The following is a 21,350-nucleotide window of genomic DNA, read 5'->3' as shown; positions in this document are numbered from 1 at the left end:
AATGCTAGTTCATTGGGAGAATTCTTAAAAATGCCATTTGTCTTCATGACACAGAGGGAGAAGAGCTTGGCGAGCCTGTGCATATGGTTAGCTTGCAGAGACCTTTGGCTCCTGCTGGCCTTTGACCTCAGCGTTTCAATCAAGGCAGCATGAGGCTGTGAACAGGGCCACCTCTTAGCATCCAGTAACTGCAGCTCTTAAAGATCACAAGCCAAATACAGAGCAAATAAAGACATACATCTTTTTAAAGACACCAAATACGGGATTTCAGCAGATTGTAGGTGACTAATATAAATGCTGGAAGTCTGGCACAATGCTGATACAAATCTGAAAATCCAAAGTGATTCACACCCTAGCCTTTGGCACACCTTGCATCCCATATGCTGACATTTCACACCCTCTGGTCCCCTTTGACCCACAGTCCTTTTTCTGCCCATCTGAACTCAGCCCACTGCATATTTATTTCCAAATGAACAGGCACAAACCAACCTGAGCTCCTCACAGAACAGTACCGACAACCCTTTTCACCACAGCTCGAGGTATGGACAGCCATATGGATCTGTGGAACACATCAGAGATCTTGCAACCAGCATTTATCCTTCTTGCCATCTTTCACACCAATCAAGGAGCTGGAGCAGTGCCGCTGGGTAGGAAAAAAGAACTCAAATGCAGGAGCAAAACCCTAAGAGCAGGGAGCTGCAGCATTCCCCAGGGAACTAAGGATTTGGTCCTTCCTTCTCAGGATCATTTCTGCATTCCTGGGGATGAGTGAGAACTTCACCTACCAGTAGAAATCTCTGCTCTCTTCCTAGCCCAGCGCAGAGCTCTCACTGCAGGGGTAGGTTACACGCTTGAATAAAGAATCAAATCTTACTTTCTTAATTGCTGCCTGAAACAAATGGAATCAAAACCCAAAAAAACTAAAAGTGGGCATTGAAGTAAGTTTATTTGTCAAAAACTCTGACAAAGAGAGAACTTTCCCACATTTCTATACAAACTTCAGTGTAATTGCTCTGGAACCAGCACACTTTCTCCAGCCAAAATCATAGAATCATAGGATGGCCTGAGTTGAAAAGGACTACAGTGATCATCCAGTTTCAACCCTCCTGCTATGTGCAGGGTCGCCAACCACCCGACCAGGCTGCCTAGAGCCACATCCAGCCTTGAATGCATCCAGAGATGGGGCATCTTCAGCATTACCAAGTGATGGTGCACATGCATGAGGCCAGAGGAAGGCTGGAACCCCCTGGTGAGGGGAGACTGTGGCTGGGGAGCAGAGAGGGGTGTAGAGCTGTATCCTGGGCTCAGCCTGAAGGATGCACACAGACCATGGCTGACCACTGTTGTACCCACATCAAGTCCAGAGAGGCCAGGAGCCGTGCTGATGTGAGGAGTCATCCTCTTGTAACTGCAGTTATCAAATTATGCAGTCAGTGCAAGCTGCTTTCCCAGGAGGTTTACCATCACTTTGTCCCTGTCTGCTCCAAACCTTCCTGAAGAAGGTGTTTTCCCCTCTCTAAGCAGAGCAGCAGTGGTCATTTTCTGTGCACTTCTTTTGTGCTTCACCTGGCCAGGGGTTGCCAATGGGCATCAGTCACCTCTTTTTCCTCCACTGAGGCACAGAGCCAGCAGTCCTTCCAGGGAATCTCTGCAATCTGAGACAGCCATATCCCATAAATAAGTCAGACTCAATTATTTTATATCAAAACAGTATCTTAGTGTTTAATGAGTGCAACTGCCAATACAAAGAGTCACGCATTATGAATCACTATTTTCTCCTTCCCAGCACTTTCTAATTTCCTGCTAAGGAGACAAGCTGAATGGGGTCATTAATCTGAATTAGAAATACTGTGACCTGCTCGGCACTTTATCCGCTAACATTTTCTGGCATAGCAATATAGGATGGGATTTTGTATTTCAGACAACAGTGGGATGTGAGAAATGCAGGCTCTCATTTTAAATAACCTCAGGAAGAAGGGTATTTTTACTAGCAAACTCTTAAGTTTAAATGCAGCATAGGATTCTTTGCCTTGGAGCTTCACAGAAGGTAAGTTGAGCAGACAGCAGATAACATTCTTCTTAAACAAGCTAGCCTGGGGACTTTTCTCCTCAACCTTCCAATTAGATATTGGAGTACTTTTGAAATTACATGGAGGAATGAGATCATAAAACCACTATAAAGAGAAATGTAAAAATATGAAAAGAGTGTAAGGAACAGTAACGCTCAGAAAACACAGGCAGAACATTGTCCCTGGTCTCATTTCCTATTTACACTGCAATTTTCCTCACCTGAGTCCCCAGAAGCCCTGACAACAGATGGGTCACTCTGAATCTACGCTCCTCAGGCAGAGCTGTGCTCTAAACTCTATGAGAGTGCTCAAAGACAAACATGGCAGAGCCCGAGGGGTCCGCTATCTGAAAACATTTATGCATTCAAGTTGGGCTTTCTTTTTTTAATCCTACTTTTATTAGACTAAAATGGAAAGTGCGAGCTCTAGTGATGGAGCACAGCCCCATTGTGCAAGGCACAGAATGAATGCAGCCCAACAAAAACAATACACCAGAACTGAGACCGAAGCACTGCCCGGACCTGTTGCCAGCCATTCTACAAAGGAATGCACTTCCCTCCAAATAACTTTCCGCAGATGGATAATCCCAGCAAAGTCAGTGGGAGTTTTCCACAGGCCTTAAGCTGCTCCTGGAAACAAGAATTTCCAGCCTGCAGCCCAAGGCCCTGCATTTCCAGAGCTGCTGGCAGCCGCCAGCTGGGGCTCTGCATGGTGAGCGGCAGCGCAAGGAGAGGGAAGCGCTGGCGGAGGATGCTGCAGCAAAGGCAGCACGTGCATCTAGCACGACAGGGAGCAGCCAATTCTCACTACAAATTGTTTGGTAATTATTCTCCATTCCCTGTATACATTTGAGAAGCCAATAAGGTCAGAAGCCAGTAGTAAAACTTTTTTTTCTCTTCTTCAGTAAAGTCATAATTTTCCCCTGCCTACAGCAGTTTTACTATGCCAAGTTCCCTTCAGCATTTCGCTTTCCTTAGTTCTAAGTCATCTTTCCTCCGGCCCAAACCTCTGCCTCCCAGCGTGTCAAATTCATCATCGGGTTTTGATACCACGCTAGAAAGCTGTATTTTATAGCACAGTTCTCAGTTTTGCAAATCTCACTGCTAAACGTGTATGAAGGCAGTCTACACATTGGAGCCAAGTAAATGAACTTGGGCTGAAGAGATCGGTTTACAGCTGCTGAGATTGCTGTGCTTCGGCTACTGGCTGTGTGCCGCCCTCAGGCAGGTGACAGGCACCTGTACTTCAGCATCCTCTCAGCCTGTGCCACAGTGGAGGAGGAGGAGAAATGTTAATGTTGTGCTCCTGAAGCTTATAGATATTAAGAAATAGATTTTAGAATCTCTCCAATTTTTGCAGAACGGATTCCTCTGTGAATGAGCGGCGTTGCGGTGCAACCCTTCCTCACCTTTGCCTACCACATGGCAGGACAACATAACATAGAAAGCCGGTTCTTGAAGCAAGATGAGCACTGACAGGTGGGCTGATTTCTTTCGTTATGGGACGTGAAGATGTTTACGCCATGGGAGAGTTTTCTCTTCAGTGCGTACACATGGCAAACAATGCAATGTCCAGCCACAGGACAACTGATCTCCTGTTTCTGTTCATGTCTGCCGGTGGCAGCAGAGAGGATGGAACTGGAGAAGATGAAGGTGTCTGTATGATTGCCCACCACTTGCTTTCTTCCTAAGTTTACCCTCCCCACGGGTCTCTTTCTTGTTACTGGGATGTTCCCATAGATGATGCAACTATTTCCTTTAAATTAAAGGCATTCCGTGCTGGAAAACATTAAAGAGGGCAAAGAGACAATTATAATTAAACATCCAGTGTCAAAAAAGAGCAGGGTGGCCTTTAAAAGCCTGCTTCTACTTAGAAGTAACCTATCTGCCGTATAATCAGATCGGGCCTCCTTTTATTCAGCAGAAAGAATTGCAAATGGCAGTGCTTACGACCTGTGGCTTGACCACTGTTTTAATATCAGGAAACAACTTGCTCTGCGCTGTGCCAGCACCGCACCGTGCTCTTTTATTTTTTCCTATTTTCAGCCACTGGCTGTAAAAAAAAATAAATTACATTTTGGCAAACGGTGAAGAGTGCAGGAACGGCTGGTCAGCAGTCCTTCTATTTCAGCAGCCTGGCTCTGCCAGCAGCTTTCAGGAGAGCCACCTCCTCTGCTCGAGCTTTACAGGTTGCTGCTGTCACAAAGCCTCACTCATGGCTGTGCACCCCCAGGCCAGGCACCAGTACCTCTCGCTTGGCTTTGAGGACGGTCCAAGCAGTCATCTCATTGACCTTCCTCACTGCACGCTGCTAACCTTTGAGAAATTCCATTGTTCCTCAAAGAAAACCTCGTGATTTTCCACTGACGCGTTCCCAGTGCTGGGCAGCACCCCTGTCCTCACAGCGGGTCGCGAGGCGTTGAGGACAACAAACCCTATCCCCAAACAAATTCCTTGTCCAGTTTGAATGGTGACACCCATCAGTACATCCGAAACTCTCTGACATTTCCATATCCCAATAAAGTCAAGCTGTAACACATTCTAACACATTTTTTTTTTCCTTACGCTGCCATCCTGTTTTTCCAAAGGAAATACAGCAGTTCTTTTCATGGGCTTTTTGAGGATTTTGGAGGCTGACACGCTGCCATGCAGTAATTCCTAGAAAAAGGAAAGTAGAACAACTGAACATTTGAACTCCCACAAATAACCTCCACAATGATTTTCCACATGACCCAGAAGAATTATTTTTAGAACCAGAAAAGTAGTTTTATTCTCTATTTGTACTTAATCCCTGCGATGTTGGATAGGACACTCACTAAGGATGAGCGTTATTATTTCTCCATGATGCGCCTTTGTTTGGAAAGGCTATAATTCTTAGAAATACCAGCCATGATGAAGACATGCTGTTCTGAGCACTGAGTAATGCATGGGATGAGACAGCTTCTGCCTCCTGAGAATTTGCAACCAAAACGGACGAATTAGAGAAAACAAGATGATGGAAGTCCACTTTGCAGACAAGGGTTCTTGAGCTTCCAGCTTTGCCCCCCATTTGGTGTGAGCAGGACAGGCCACCAACCCTGCTGGGCCTTAGGCTTCGTTCCCCGTCCAATGACATGTATCTATCAAACCTTCAGTGACCGTAACGCCACAGGGAGATAAAGAAGGTGGTGCCTTGCACAAGGTGGTCATACTTCCCACACTTATTTGCTAATCTCTTATTTCTACAGCTGAAGGACAATCAGCAGCCAACGCCAGATGCTGAGTAAGCAGCTGTTCTGTACGACACGGCACAGAGCTCTCATTTGCATGCTGCAGCAAATGAAGCCATACATTCTATTTATTGTAAAAGCCCTTTACTATATACATCATATGCAAAAATAACACAAGTTCTGGTGCAAGCAACTGAAGTGCATAGCAGCAAATGGTCATGGAGGAGCAAAGGAGATGTGGACAGTGTGATCTATTAAGTCTCAAGAAAATGCTGCTGCTCTCCACAGAGGGGTGATTTTCTTACCAATTAGTTTTTGGTGGGATAGAATAGGGTCCGTGCATTGAAAAGCTCTGTTCATGTATTATAGAAGTGTAATGCATATAACTGTGAGATCAAATACAAATGCTCTGGCAAGTAGAAGCCCCACCAAATACCTCAGCAACTATTTCAATAGCTATTTTAGTAGCTAACAATACACATAATCCGCACCTATAAGTGCTCATGTATTTCTGGTACCATCTCTAGAACTGGTAACAAGCACTTTGGGGTTTCATCCGAAGTAGTGCAACACCTCAGAAACCTATTAAATGTGCCATGTCATCTCTCCTCATGACACCTGTCACACGACACTGCTTATTTTAAGTCATTTTCACCCAGAGGGTGGTGAGGCACTGGAACAGCTTGCCCAAGTAGGTTGTGGATGCCCCATCCCTGGAGGCATTCAAGGCCAGGCTGGATGTGGCTCTGGGCAGCCTGGTGTGGTGGTTGGCGACCCTGCACATAGCAGGGGGTTGGAACAAGATGAGCACTGTGGTCCTTTTCAGCTCAGGCCATTCTATGATTCTATGATGTGTATTAATGTCCACATTACAGAAGGTTAACTCCCTGTTCTCCTCATTCTGTGGGTAGAAGCAGCTACGTGATAGACTGTAGGAGTGTTGGGATCAGCGTGGAACCACATCTCCTTAACAATATGCAGGGCAGCTCAGCGTGCAGCCTTTCACAGACATTCAGTTGCTGTGGACACACATGGGAATATCCTCAGAACACATCTGACAGACAAAACAAAAATATCCCATCAGCCCTTCTTCATTTCCCCCCTTCCATGAGCCCTGCTCTGCCCCGTCCTGGAGAAAATCAGATTACTTTTCACACAACGTGTTGTGCCACTGCTGTTGGGTTACCCTGGCGGGGAGCAGGCTGTGGTGGAAGCTGGCACTCAGCAGGCACCAAGCAGCTCAAGCAGTCCCATCCACAGCTCCATGTCTACGTGCAGCATCGACATCCTCAGTTTGGTTTGCTTAGAAGGCTCTCGTCTTTATCTGATTTCTTTTCCTCCCTCCTGGGCAGCATGTTCTCATTTAGGCAAATAGCATTCTAGTTCTTTAATTACAATGCAGCATAATCAGAAACAATTGGACAGGCATCACCGAGGCACAAGATAGAACAGCTTGTAACACAAGCCACGGTATTAAGGCTGTAGACGATTTTCATTTATTTCTTTATTAAGGAACATAAATGAGGCCCTAAATTATTTGGAGATGCTTAAAGAATATAGGTATGAGCACTTGGTGAGTTAATCACATCCAGACAGAGGTCTATTGGTAATTTCTTTAATTACAGTACAACTAATCAAACACGGGAAACTCAAAAGAATGGGCTGGTTCCTATGGATTAGGCCGCAGGGGTCCCATCTCATTTCAGCGACTTAACTCACAATTTCAAGTAACGTATTTTCAGCCCCAACTGCAGAACGCAAACTAAGCTGCACAGCAGATGGTGAGGTTACCATACCATTTTCTGTGGTTTTACTTAATACGGCTACAGCTGAGGTTTGGTGAAAAGAGAGCATCAGCGATAAGGTTATCGAACGGGGCCTCCTTCTATGCCGTTAGTACAGTCAGTTCAGCCCCGCTGCAAAAAAATAAATTCATATGCTCATAGAAGTGAACTGGTTTCAATCTTTCTCCAAAAGAGCAAATATAATGATCAAACAAATGCAGCTGTATGAGCTGCTTCTTTTAGCTGCTTTAAGGCATTTCTGTTCAAGACTGAAACTTCCTTTCTTTATATCATTACTTAGTTATGTTTATTTAGGCTTTGTCAAGTATAAAATTAATTACTGTCATTAGCTTATGGTTTTCATGAATTGTAATCTAATTCGTTTTCTAATTATTTTAGCATGATTTTTTTCATATTTCTAGAAGTCTTCCTATAAAATAATTATAAGCTTATGCTTGGCTAATTCCGACATATAAAAAGAATGAGACCAGTTAATCAGCAGTGGAAATCAACTCCTGCTAGAGAAGACCTAAAGAATCTTAAACGCATTCACAGTGACACGTGGAATAATAATTACTTTAACATGGCACTGTAATGGAGGAGGTAACAGAGTATATTACAATGCATGAAAATAATACCCTGCCTTTAATCCAACATATGGTTTTCATGAAAGATGAACTTAAATTACAGAGCAACCATGAAAAAAAAATTAAAAAGTCAAGCAAGTGAACACAGGGACAGACAATTTACTGCCTTAATATCAATGCAGAAGGAAAAATATCTTCCTGGCAAAGCCAATTCACACAAGGATGAAAAGTCAAACTTCAGGGAAATTCCCTTCATTAAACAAAGCAATTGGAAAGAATGTAAGTGCAGTCCTTTGCTCTCCTGTCTTGAAATAGAAAGGAATTGCACAAACACTTTCAGATATATCTAGGTTTTCATGGTTAGATTGTCAATTGTATTTCTGCATCTTGATTCTCCAAAGAACTTTGTAACTTCCTTGCTAAAGCTCAGTCATAGTCCAACTAATTCTCACCTTGAATTTTCTAGGAGCCTGCTGACCTCAGGTGCACACAGTTAATTCTTCTTAGCTAATTTATCTTATCCTTCTTTTCAGCTAATTCAATTACTTCTTGATTAGTGATACAAGACAAGGAAGAAATTAAAACTAACACAACATTAATGAGCAGCAGCAGAAAATTCACTTAAAGGCTTTCCTGGGAGAAGCCTTTGGAAGACCCCGATGACACAAGGAATGAAGGGGAACGTCAGTGCTGTTCCCCCAAGTGGACCTGACACAGTGGGATTGGCTGTGCGCTGAAACACTCACCTGAGCTGATCTTGTTCAGGCTGCAGCCCGCGCTATGTGCAGACAACACCAAGCTGAGTGTTTCAGTGGTGCAACAGAGGAAGGGATGTCATCCAGAGGAACCTGGAAATGCCTGAGAAGTGAGCCCGTGTGAACCTACAAGGTTCAACAAGGCCAAGTGCATGCTGTCGCGCTTGGGTCAGTGCAATCCCAGATATGTGTACAGACTGAGAGAAGAACTCCTTGAGAGCAGCCCTGTGGACGAGGACATGGGGGTCCTGGCGGACCAAAAGCTTGACATGAGCCAGCAGTGTGCAGTTGCAGCCCAGAAGGCCAACTGTGTCCCGGGGTGCATCAACAGGGGCCAGGTTGGATGGAGCCCCAGGCAGCCTGAGCTGTTGGGGAGGAACCTGCCCATAGCCAGGGATGGGACTGTGTGGGCTTTAAGGTCCTTTCCAATCCAAGCCATTCTATAATTCTATGAAGTTTCAGTGCCTCTACATGTAGCAGGATACCCTGCATAGGTATCCTATGCACGTCTCCATAGGTCTGTGCACATCTGCTCTCTTTGGCACATTCAGCATCACCTCTGTTGCTCAAGGCAGTGCCTGCAATATGATTTCTCATGTGCCTCAGCTTTATGTGCCCAGCACCACATACTACACAGGGTGTCACACCATGACCATTGTCTCTCCTATTCCTGTCTGTAGAGTCACCCTGCAGTGTCCTCTCTCTGCTGCAGAGCGTGGCCATGGCCCCAGTACCAGGAATGTTCCACTCCTGTGCAAACAGCGCTGCCTTCCATGTCTGCTAGTGATCCTGATGATACTGCATCCATTTCTAGGGGTCAGAGAAGCAATCAGACAATTTAAGAAATAATTACTGCTTACCGGTTTCTGCAAAGGAATGAGACATTCGTTATAAGGTAATTATGGGAGGGACTTTTTCATGACTTTTGTTGAAGGAACAGCAATAATTAATCATAAAGGAGAGGTCCCAGTCCACCCCTCCACGTTACCTGACTCTCCGACTACAGTTCCAAGCTACAAATACCAAGTTAGAATAAATTAGTTCTGCCTATTTTCAGTACAAGACAGTATATTTCCTCTTACAAAAAATAGTTTTAAAACCCTCCTGGAGCAAATGAGTTGAGGAAGAAGCCAGGTCTGTGGTGGAGGACATAGACCTCTTCCAACAGCTATGAACACCTGCTCCTTTTTGGAGAGTTGTGTAATTTTCCTGAGTGCAAATTCCCCAATTAAGAAAAAAGAAATGCAAAGAGTGACACTTCATCATCTCATACAGGTAGATGAAAATCAAAACACCAGTGCCTCAGGGAAGCACTGATCTCTGGTATACACCATCAATAGATAGCTAAAGACTAAACTGACAGTTAACTCAGAAATTTGCTTATTACTGAAGTGTTGGCTTAGGATTAACCAAGTTAAGCTGCAGCACTGCATACGAGTCCAAATGCTTTGCTGTATATGCATTCACAAGGAGCTTTGCTGGCTACAGAAAGGTTTAATCAAATACACCGAGGGTTCCCAAAACGTTCGAACAGATACTTAGGCAGAACATTCCTTCTACTAACTGTGCATTTAGTTGTGGTGAGCTAAATGCAGTGTTGCTGCAAAAAGTAGAGTTATAAAAAATACAGAAAGGCATTCTTTTCTACCATTTACAATTGCGCATGCACAGAAGCAGTTTACCTAAGTGGGGTAGCATTCATCTAGCTGTCCATTCACAGCATATAATGTTGTTATCTTCACCACAACTAAATGATGCTGCAAAGTGTGATTCTGGATAAAGAGCAGTGGGGAAAGCTGTTGAACCCTACAAAAATAATCATTCTGGAAATATGAAAATGTGTCTTCTATCACAGGCAAAATATAATAAAGAATACTTGCAGCCGGATCAGTGGACAGTGAAAAGGATTTTGCAGTTTGCCACATAATACTGCAGCCTGAAATACTTCAGCAATCAGAGCAGGAAGGTGTCTCCTGGTGCCACGCTCAGAGTCATGCACGTACTCCTCCAGTTAGTAGCTGAAGAGCCAAGTACATCATTGATTGAGGGGCCTTGAGCACCAGAGCATGTTTCAAATGAAAAGCTCTACACCCTGCCTCAAGAATGTGTTTTTCTCTAGTGGCAATTTGAGACACCCCACATCCTTCAGTACTGTGCAGCTCTGCTCTCTTAGTGTTCTCTAACATTACCATAAACTTGGCTTGAAAAGAGACCCCTTTAATCAAAGCTTACTTAACAACTGGGCTTTTGGAATTAGGGGATTGCCAAAGGACACAACTTAGTGTGACAATGGTGAATAGAAATGACTTTGGCTTAATGAGAAGTATAAATTCTGATCCACAAGGAAACAACCACCTTGTGCCAACTGGGTAAGCAGAGCTTACACAGACATTCAACACATATGAAAGTCTCAAATCCAATCTTTGAATTACAAAATTATCATAGAAATGGAGATGCACAGGTAAATATGACTGCTTCATGCAATGTCATGGATTATTTTTTTGGTTAAGCCTTTGAAGCACAATTTTGAGCAACACCTTTTGATTGGGCTCCTCTACTATTTAAATGGTTTGCATATTGGTTGAAGAAGCCTGATCAGTGTTGAGCTGTCACTGCCATGTCCTCATGACGTGTTGCAGACAAGTGTTCCAGTAGCTTCCATGGCAAAGAACGTGCCAGCAGCATCTCTTGCCAACACAAGTGAGGTCCTGCTCAGGCCACATGGTGCCATGCACTGCAGTCATTCTGCATGTAGACCTTGTAGGCTTCACGAGCTCTTTAAGGAACAGCATTTCCTAGCAAAGCACATTCGTAACTCTCCCAGAAACAAGGGTTCCAGTATGACTCTGGTCAAAACCTGGTCCAAAGGAAGGTATGCTTATTTATATTCTGGAGACAGATTTGAGCCCTCAGTATCTTATTTCCCATATTAACTTCAACAAAGCGTGCATTTTCCAAGGCTTGCTAATGAGCCCAGCATACTTAGGAAAAAATTTGAAATATACAAACAAACTCACTGTCAGATGGGTTTTTCCAAGGCCTGGACTGAAGCTCAGGGAAGTAGGAAATAAATGTTATGTCCCTCCAAATCTCTTACAAACTCTGACGAAGAAAAAAGAAAAAGCAACCTGATTCTCAGGCCAAATCTCCCAGCTGCTTTTGCAATTCATGACGGGTCTGGCTGAAGAGTCGGTTCATTTTTCTAAATCCAGTTCCTTCTCACAAAAAAAAAATGTTATTTAATAACATTCAAATCCTGCTTATTTTGAGCTTAAAAAACAAACTTGGTTATAAGACAGTGCCTTTCCCTGCAACGCACTTTCACTCATACGTGAAAACACCACTTTGATGTTTCTTTTGGAAACAGCACGACTCTGCCAGAAGCAGAGCTGTTACTCAGAGATCAAGACGTTTGAGAAGAAAATTATCTAATAAAGGTAGAATGATAAGGAAAGTAAAATGCTGGTGATCAGTGAAACTGCCAAAGCGTGCAAGGCAGTAAAGCTCTAGGAACTACGTGTCAGAATACAACCGATGGGTGAGCAACCAGCGCAAGCTCCAAGTGCCAAAACATACAAGTGTCAGTTTTTGAAGGATATATTTCACCATCTATCCTGTGTTTCATCAGTGCTAACCAGCACTGAATTCTCAAGGACTCTTCTACCTTCTTGCAGGTGTAGCATTTTCAGCAATTCTCTACCTAGCAAACGTTTCTGTTTCCTTTACAAATAACAGGGATTTTGTACCTAGGCTGTTGTAAGCAGAAATCAGAAAGCATTTCTGCACACAGCTCTTCATGCAGTTGTGTAACTCTGGGTTCGAATACACGTGTAAGCTGTAATCCAACTCCTCTGAGCATGTCCTTCTTGCTGTTCGATTTTTCCTGTCAAAACACACAAAAATAACCATATAGGAACCGAATGTGTTTCTCAGAAATGCATATGCTAGGTTTGCCACAAAGCCTTTTTCCACTCCCAAGATCCATTACTCAAAATAGCTGTAGCTCTGAAGTACTGCCAAAAGACTGGCAAGTCACAAAGCAGCTTTCATATGTGCTCCGTTTCTCACCTCCCAAGTGAGGGTGAAGGGGTCTGGAGAGGTCCTGCGCAGATCAAACCTTTTTTCTGCCACAGGTAGCAGAATCCTGTCTGTATGCGGCTTCTTCTCATAATAAGCTCATCTGTAAGTACGCTGCCTGTGCTGAAAAGGAGTAAATATTAGAACTGCTGACATTTTATAAACTTCAGCTGAAGGAATGGGCCTCAGGCAGGGTATCTGTAATGCCACTGCTTACAAGGAGACAGCCACTCTCAGCTCGCAGACAAGTGCACACAGTTTTGGTTGGTGAAAACTTAGGGAACAAGTTAGAACGCATTACATTAAATCACACCAGCATTTGCAAACTGTTCGTGAAAGGAGAAGCCTACTAAGGCCAAACTGAGTCACCTGAAATGGGACTTGTCACCAGACAAGCAGGCTTAGATGAAAACTTGCTTCATCAGACTAAGTTCTCTGGCTAGACATTGTTCCATGCTTCCTGAGCATGTCCTCACTTTCCAACATGCAGCACAGCCACAGTCACCTTCCTGTTCTCTTCCATGAACATGAGACAAGAGGCCTCCTTGGTAAGCCAGGCATTTGGAGACTGAAGGGAGGATGGAGACAGCATGGACTCCATCACGCAGCAAACCTTCCTAGGTGTCCCAGAGTGCCACACCACGGCACGATGTGAGCCAGGTGCCATCCAACACATGCAGGAACACGTCATCCTGAGGGAGGGAAACAGCAGCAACCTGGAGCTCAGCAGCTCACGTCGCCTCTCCTCAGAAGCCAGTTCTGTGGTATTTCAGGGAACAGGGCTCCAAGCCAAGCCCCAGATCTATGGGACGATGAGGACTTTGAGAATTCCAGAGTTTGCCGCTCCAAAAATACACTGTTTGACCAGCCTACTGTCAGAGCGATTCCTACTAAAACAAACATTTAACATGTGCAAATACTAAAAGATGAATTTCCTGTTTGAACAGTCAGCACAACAGAATATTGCCAAAAGAATCATTGCAACATCTGTCAATGTAACCAACCAGCTACCAGTCAGAAAACAGGACAGCCACAGTTTGTCATCAAGAGGAAGAAGGAACGTCCCAGCAAAGACTTCCTATATCCAAACTAGCCCACACAGACAAATGGAGGATAGGGTGCAAGCAAGACGGTCACTGGCATCTCCTGCCCTTCCCTTTGTAGCCAAGTTAGCCAACAACCAGCTGAGCAGTGAAAGAACCTTTGGTATGCGGCTGGAGGAGCACAGGAAAGCAGGAAAGGAACCATCCTCTGAGCAGGGATGAGTTTCAGCCTCGTTCTACCACCATGGCTCTGCCCTCCCCAGGTTTACACCAAGTGCTTATGATCACAGTGCCACATGTCCACAACAGATATGCAAAGATGTTGCAGTGATGGCAATGACAAGTGACTAATATCAACAAGATACCTGGCTGCCATTTCTTTTTATATAAATACTTCCCATGTCTTTGCTCATTTTCTTAGCATCCACATCATTTGAATAGATGCAAGTCATTAATGGGGCAGATCACAAGCTTTTCATCTGTGACCAAAGTTTTTAAAAGCAAGAACGACAAAACAACACAGTACTTTGAATGAACTGACAATAAAAATCATTACAAGCTCACAGCAAGTTGAAATACTTTGTTTCATTTTTAACAGTTTTTAATAAAAAAGGCTACCAGACCAACCAAACAAGGGCAGGACAGTGGAGGCAGTGGCAGAGGCTACTTGCCCTAATGGAGGGACTGAGCAGTGGGGCAGAGCAGCATAGCAAAGCATGCAGGAAGCAGGAGGAAGGAGCAAGCCAGCTGTAAATGGGAAAGGTGACAGCAGAACTCGTGTCCTGCAGTCCTCAGGGCTTGAACCACTGGCTGGAAGCACACATCGCCACCCGTGTCACCTGTCAGCATCTGCCACAGCTCAGATGTAGACCTGGGGATCTACATTAGGGCCAAATACAAACCCATGGCATCACATGGGTTCTTACATACGGTCAGAAAGCAGGCATGGGAGAAGGATTCCCATTTGCCCAGGCTACTGTACTTTCAGTTCCTCCATTCTTCTGCATACGTCAGGTGGCAAATTTAACAGTCTTTGAGGGCCTTTATTAAATACCAACAGATCAGGAAAAAACATTGTATGATGAATTGAAAACCTGGTCACAAGCTTTCTGTCTTCCCTATTACAAAGTGTTAATGGGAAGATAATGCAATAAATAGAGCCACTTAACGATAATCCAAAAACAAAGCAAACAGTAATTCTGGCAAAATTTTACTTCCATAAGAGGTAAAATAAGGCGAGTAGCAAAGACCATGACAAAGTCCCTTCAGAGAAATGTGACAGCATTGGTCTGGGGAAATTCCCTTTTTCAACTTGCTGCCAGTGGAAATCTAGTGAAGTATTTTCTGAGATGATTCTTCTTATGGCAGTACCTGAAACGTGCCAGAGCGGACTGTAACATCTCAACTTGAATATGCCAGAGCAAAGCTAGCAGTAGCAAGACAACTGATTGACAAGTGTTTTCCCTCCCAGTACCTGCAGAGCCCGTCACTGCAGCCACAGCTGACTTGCCTCCCATTTGTGCATGTGAACAGGGCCATGGTTTCCTGAACCCCTTTTCCTGTTTCTGTTTCAACCTAAAAGGAGCCACTGAGAACTTGTGGCATGAGGCACGTCCATAAATCTCTCCCACCTCAGCGCATCAAAACCATCTGCGTGAACAGTTGGCTTTGCTGTTGGTGGCAGGTTTGCTGCCTTCTATTTTTAAGGTTGTGAAATCACAGAAAGTAAAAAAGGAAACAGCAACAACAAAAAAAGCCCTTTCCACTCCTCAGCAATGCAGGACTGACACATGCATCAGCCTGACACCTGTAGTAGCCTGTCTAACGTTTCCAGTGCGTTACAGTGCCTCCAGCTTACTTGCACACATTGCAACTGATTGTAGTTATCCTTGTTTCCTTTGGGAAACCACCCCCAGACATAATCCACCTCATTATCAAGCAGCTCCTCCTCAATAGCCAAGCTCAGTACTCTTTTTGCCAGTCTTAGTGGTGCTTTTTCCCTTTCCTAAATTACTCCTTTATTACTTTGATAGGTAACACCCTCCCTTTCACTGATAATTAGCAATACAGTTACATTCTGTAAACCGTCAACACAAGAAATTAACGGAAGAATATTGTAAACCACCTCATAAGGAGCAGCTCGGCATTCCTGCACGTTAGCAAAACCTATCTTGGTAGCATGGAATCAATGATCAGACACAAAGTTAAGAGGAAGCCCTGTGTACGCCCCTCAGCACAGGGCATGGCTGCAGAGCAGCACGCTGAAGCCACGCCGCGCGGTCCGAAGCAGTTAAATCCAGCTGGCTGAATGATCCATACAGCTGTGGTTTCCCTCAGCTCTTAAATAAAATATTAGGGTGTGTTCCTATTGTTTGTTAGCTGTCATCAGCCCATCTCTCAGCTGACGGAGGTTAAAGGCTATGTAGATTCCTTGGACAGCTGTTTGGTGATTGTCACAGCCAGTTACTTGGTAACCCACGAATGGCAATCTCAGGAGGTAGTTTCTTGGTTGCTAAGCGATAAATTCAGGTAAAATAACCTTTCCCTGGATTTTATTGCAAATATGGGCTCCAACCGTACAGTTCAAAACTATTTTTTTTTCCTTCCTGGGGATGGGATTTAAAATTATTGTTGAATAACTTCTCAGTTTTCTCAGGCAGCGTTTGGTGTGGGTTAACCGAGGCTGTATCCCACTCCTACTGAAACCAATAAACCCGCAGCAGCCTTCCTACTGCACGTTGCAGCACGTGTAGTTAATCTGCTGGATGTAACAGAGTGCTTTACACAACAACAGGCTGAGGAGAGCAGAAAAGAAGGCAGGCCTTCCTACAAAAAAGGACGTCCTGTTGATATTCCCTTTTTCCTTTTTTTTTTTTTTTTGAGAAAATGCAACCTACAGGTTTGAGCTGAACCAGATGCTTTTCTGACTAATGCTTGCTAAGCAAGCCACCAAAGATCTCTGTGTCCTTGGCAGCGTTATAGGGGTCAAGCTTCCCCACGTACGTGGTCCTTCAGCAGTTTTCCCACGTGTGTCGCAAGCAGGAGCTCTCAAACACCATCTCAGCTTCAGTGCCAGATCTTCTCATAATTTCTTCACCTATGAACTGCAGACCCTAGCGAGGACTATTTTGCTCCATCGCAAGCTTATTTATGAAGGCCTTTGAGGATGACAGCCTGCTCTTGCCCAACAGACAGCTAATTTTCAGATGTGTCACGAGGAGAGATGCAGCTGTGTGCAGTACGGCATGGCACTGCTGACGGGTGCCAGGGGACGGGGTCGGCTCAGCAAGGCTGTGGGCAGCTCTCCTGAGCCCGGATGCAGCACACACGTGTGGTCCCAGGGGTAGCAGTGCGGGCTGATGGTTTCCCATGGCCATGGGTAAGAGGGCAGCTGCCCTGCCGCCCTGCCCGGGGAAGGGTTAATGTCCCTGACCGTGTCACTCCATCTTACACAATCGCGGAGCGCAGTTTGTACGCCTGCCTGTTCTTTTCATCTGTATTTTCAACAAAGACACCAGTTATTAGCTGCTACGGGACAAATCCCCCTGACCTCTTGTCAGGGTTGTTTATTAATTCTCGTGTCCATCTTCAAGGACCAGCGTTCGCCTTCCTCAGGGAGATGAAAAAGGAAGCTGGCTGAGTTTACTGCACCAAGTTAACCTTGCTATTGCAAAGCAGGACAGCAAAGGACTGGGGCTGGGGCTTGGTGCACAACAAAGCTCCAGCATGGGCCAGCTGCCATTTACATGTGCCTAAGGGTAAGTCTAAGTGAGTGCCAAAGGCAGCAGACAGCCCAGGGAGCAGCTGCCCCTCCTTTCCAACGAGGTCTGAGCAAAGAGCCTCATGCCACAGGTTCTCAGTGGCTCCTTTTAGGTTAAAATAGAAACAGGAAAAGGAGTTTGGGAAGCCATGACCCCATCCACATGCACAAATGGGAGACAAGCCAGCTGTGGCTGCAGTGACAGGGGCTTTGCAGGCATGGAGATGGAGAACACTTGGCAATCTAAGGTGTTCCCTTGTCTGTAACCTAGATGCATACACGAGGTATTTCTGTGCTGTGCACATACGGTGTCTGCCAGGCCTTCAACCAAAGCGCCCCATAGCTGTGAGGTGAGCACAGCCTGGTTAAAGAGCAGCAAAGACTACAAGAAAAATACTTTAATGTAGGTAGGCCAATTATCTTGTGAATCTCCAAAACTTCAGGCTGAGTGCCTCCATGGATACCTATACAAGGCAAGCATGCCCCTATAGAAGATGAGTCCTAAAAGCTTTGTAATATTCAGGTTTAGACTAGTCTTTCTTTAGTAACTTTGTGTTATGACTGGTCAACTACCGGTGTTCTGCTGATAAAGTACACCCGGCTGGACAAACAACCCTTCTCTTTTATTAATAAACGTTACAGGAATGAACTTAAACCCGAGACTTGACTCGAATGCCTGCTATACAGGCACGTAGCAAACCTTTTGTTGCAGCCACTGCCACAAAGATACGTTTTTCAATGGGACAAAGGCACATTTTTCAGTGATGGTGAAGGTGAAAGGAAGAAGCTCATTTGCTGAACGCAACACCCTGCCCTTTTCCTCAGCAAAAAGAACAGGGAATAGTCCGCCTCCAAAATTCATGTTTCCCACAGTCTTAGCTTGTATTTCATTTCAAGTTACATCTCACTCAAACAGTTGCAACACACCTTTGGACAAAAAAAAAAAAAAAACAAACAACAAAACATGCTCCAAGAGAGGGATGGCCCCAGCCAAGCCTAGTACTACATATTCTAAAGCTGTATTTTGTTTAAGGCATTTGTATAGCATGCAAACAGATAGAAAATATCAGGTGCTTTGGATGTGCAATTGATGGAAATTGGGCATGATGACTTGAAAAGAAAGGAAAAGCAAACTAAAGCAAGGGGACAGGCATTTCCAGCAGGGGGGGGTTGCATTAGCAGTGTTAAAGAAAATTTACACTCTGTTGGTCGTGTTTGAAAGTGTTAAATGATGCAATCAGGTGAAATACAACAATATTCTACACTCACGCAGAAGCCACCCATCCTAACCCACTTCAATTCTTCCAAAGCAGGAAGGGTGATGGTTTCCATAGAAGAGGAAAACACCGTCTTCTGCGTAATGCCAGGCTAAGCCTGCACCTATAGAGTCAGCGAGAGCATCCCTGTTGACTCCAGTGTGCTTAGGATCAGGCTGTCAGTAAGACAGACTCTTCTACCAGGGAACTGTCAGTTACTGAAGTAGAACGCCTGACAACCCACCTCATAATCAGGCTTCCTTGTCCCCCAGAAACACTCCTTTGAGGAAATAAGGTGCCGTCTCCGTGAGATGTTTTCAGGCAGCTTTGCATGCTGACAAGAAGTAACTCGGTGCAGCATTCAGACTGAGAAGGGCTTAGCAAAAAGGTTTCAGCATGCTACAAAGAGCTCACTGAATTAAACACACTTCTGTATGTCTGTTGCGCAGAAAGGAATCAAATGCACCTTTTTCTACGGCATACTGTCACCTTACGCCTAGGATTCATTTCTCTCCTTGAAATGCCATCGTTTCCTTACTGTTCTTTATCTTTCTGTTTCTTTACCTAATGTTTCAGAGGATAATTAAACTTCTGCTAATTAAGCAGCACCATCCTCCAAGTGGCCAGGCCGTGCTTCTGTTTGCTTATCCTCCCACTGCTCAGCCACTAAGCCTGCCCAAAGCAGCGGTGATTAAACAAGCAGTGACTTTGGGGGACGCAGCCACTCCTCGAGGGGAACAGAGAAGGTGAGGAATTTTAAGTCACAGAAGCCTGAAAGCAGCACCTCCTCGCTTGTCATTTCTGTACCTTGACAAGATCTCTGGCAAAAAAAAATTTTGCATTTTCAGTCTCACAAAAACCATGGGTTCTCCAGCAATGAGGCAACGGAAAAAATCAATACTTGCCATGTACCATGTAACCAATAGAATAAGGGCAATGATTTATGTATGGATGGATGCAGACTGAATCAGCTGGGGCCTCAAACAGAGGGAGAGAGAGAGAAGGAGAGAGAGAAAGAGGTGTGGGGGTGAGCTGGACTGCAGTGATTATTCCTACACTATGGCCAGATTTTTTTTTCTGCAGCAATAATCCCCCTCTCTAGCACTGCAGGGCATGGAGGAAAGGCTAGCGATGTGTGGAATATATGATGGACCAGCTCTTCTCTTTTTGCCTCCGAATAATGATGCTATGTTGCATGTTAAGGTACAGTAAAAAAGGAAGAAAGATAAGATATATGGTCTGCAGTCCTTCAGTCTTCCAGCTACCTCCACCCTCATAAAGACCACTCCAGTGGGTCAACAAGCAATAGTTTAAAGAGAGCCAAATTATCAACAGGATAAAAACCTACCATCACTGCTTCATGACAAGAAAAAGCAGGAAGGGCTCACTGAAGAGAACTACTGTGTACCCCAGGAGTTTCTGCTGAGAATATAGTTTTGTAAATTGGATTACCAGGGATACAGCGCTATAAGGTATTTAATGGCTATGGTAACTTTTAGGACATCTAATGCTGCTGTTGATTTATAAACAAGACTTGAGATAAAAATTTACTTATCTGTTTGTGTAATGTGGGATACCAATAAACACTTACCCAAACTCTATTCTATGCTTTGTTGCCGTATTGTTAATGAATGTCTCATAGATGACTGTGAAGTGCTCAGAAATGTCCTACTATCTGTTAAACAATTCTTGCTCTGCAGTGCTAGCAAATGGTTAAAATAAACTGTTTCCTGCAATGCCTTGGGTGCTCAGACTGTATTTACATTTTTTGAGAATCAGATGTTCATTCAGTACTTCCAGCATTGTAGTTTGCTGTGAAGTATTCTTGATGTAATTAATATTTCTGCCGCAATTACCATTAATGACCGAATCAGTTCTCTTCCTAGAACATATCTCTGGCATTTAAACCTCGGTATTGGCAGGCTTCCTCTTAAGGGGCATAATGTTTTTAGATAAGGCTACAGAACAATAGGAGGCCACTAGTTAAACACACCAGCACAGTAATGTTGGATTAATTAAAGCTTTAAGGACTGTGCTACATTTGAATGCCCTGCCTTTTGTACGCGTCTGTGAATTGATAGCACAGGAATAATTTCATTTCTGACTTTCCACAACATATCTGTGACAATATGCTGGCAAGATCAATCATTAGCTTCCAGCCTACTCTTTTATGTTTTATGATTAAAATACCAATGAACGTATGAACAAATTTAAGTTAAGTAAAAATAGATTTTAGGTTTTAAAATTGCATGTGACCAGACTTGGAACTTGAATGAAAAACATGTCTGAGTGTTTGGCTCTGGTATTTCCTAACTGTCTCTTATATATAAGTTAAACTGTGCTTAACACACACGTGTACGCTCATATCAAAACAGCAGCGATGCAATGCAATAATGACCTGTAAATGGAATTTGCATTTAATTTCCAATTGATTTGACAATGACAGACAACAGCATCTTTCAGAGCACGAAAGTACGAAACACATTACAAAGCAGAGTAAGTGAGTCGGTCGGAAAATCCTTTTTGTGGCAAACACTCAGTAACAACTTAAGGTTCTTAGATCCCCGAGTCCTCTATCTTTGTTAATCCCCAAATCGGAATGCAAACATTTGACGAATGCAAACACTTCTCAGGCCTGGGAATGATGTCAGGGTAAGATGGAGAAAAGTGTAGCCTATGTACCAGTTAAAGCATGACAGAAAACAACCCACAAGTGAAGGTGAAGACACCTTAACAACTTCTCATGTACAAATAATACGATGTGCGCAGTTTAAAGGGATTTCCCAAACATCTCAAAGTGTTGAGAACAGA

The 21,350-nt window shown here is 44.2% G+C and overlaps 1 long non-coding RNA gene across 1 annotated transcript; it reads right to left on the bottom strand.

Annotated features, from left to right (window-relative positions):
• Nucleotides 1-11,984: 11,984 nt before the first annotated feature.
• LOC121110464 lies at nucleotides 11,985-14,097 on the bottom strand. Its single transcript, XR_005858951.1, has 2 exons — nucleotides 12,472-14,097; nucleotides 11,985-12,286 (listed from the first exon to the last, which is right to left on the bottom strand). It is a non-coding gene; the product is annotated as an uncharacterized LOC121110464 (long non-coding RNA).
• Between the last annotated feature and the right edge of the window lie 7,253 nt (nucleotides 14,098-21,350).

This window comes from Gallus gallus, chromosome 3, assembly GCF_016699485.2.
Source record: "Gallus gallus isolate bGalGal1 chromosome 3, bGalGal1.mat.broiler.GRCg7b, whole genome shotgun sequence".
In the NCBI taxonomy this organism is placed as follows: Eukaryota; Metazoa; Chordata; class Aves; order Galliformes; family Phasianidae; genus Gallus; species Gallus gallus.
The sequence above is the reverse complement of the archived record's forward strand: the minus strand, read 5'-3'. Positions and strand labels throughout refer to the sequence as shown.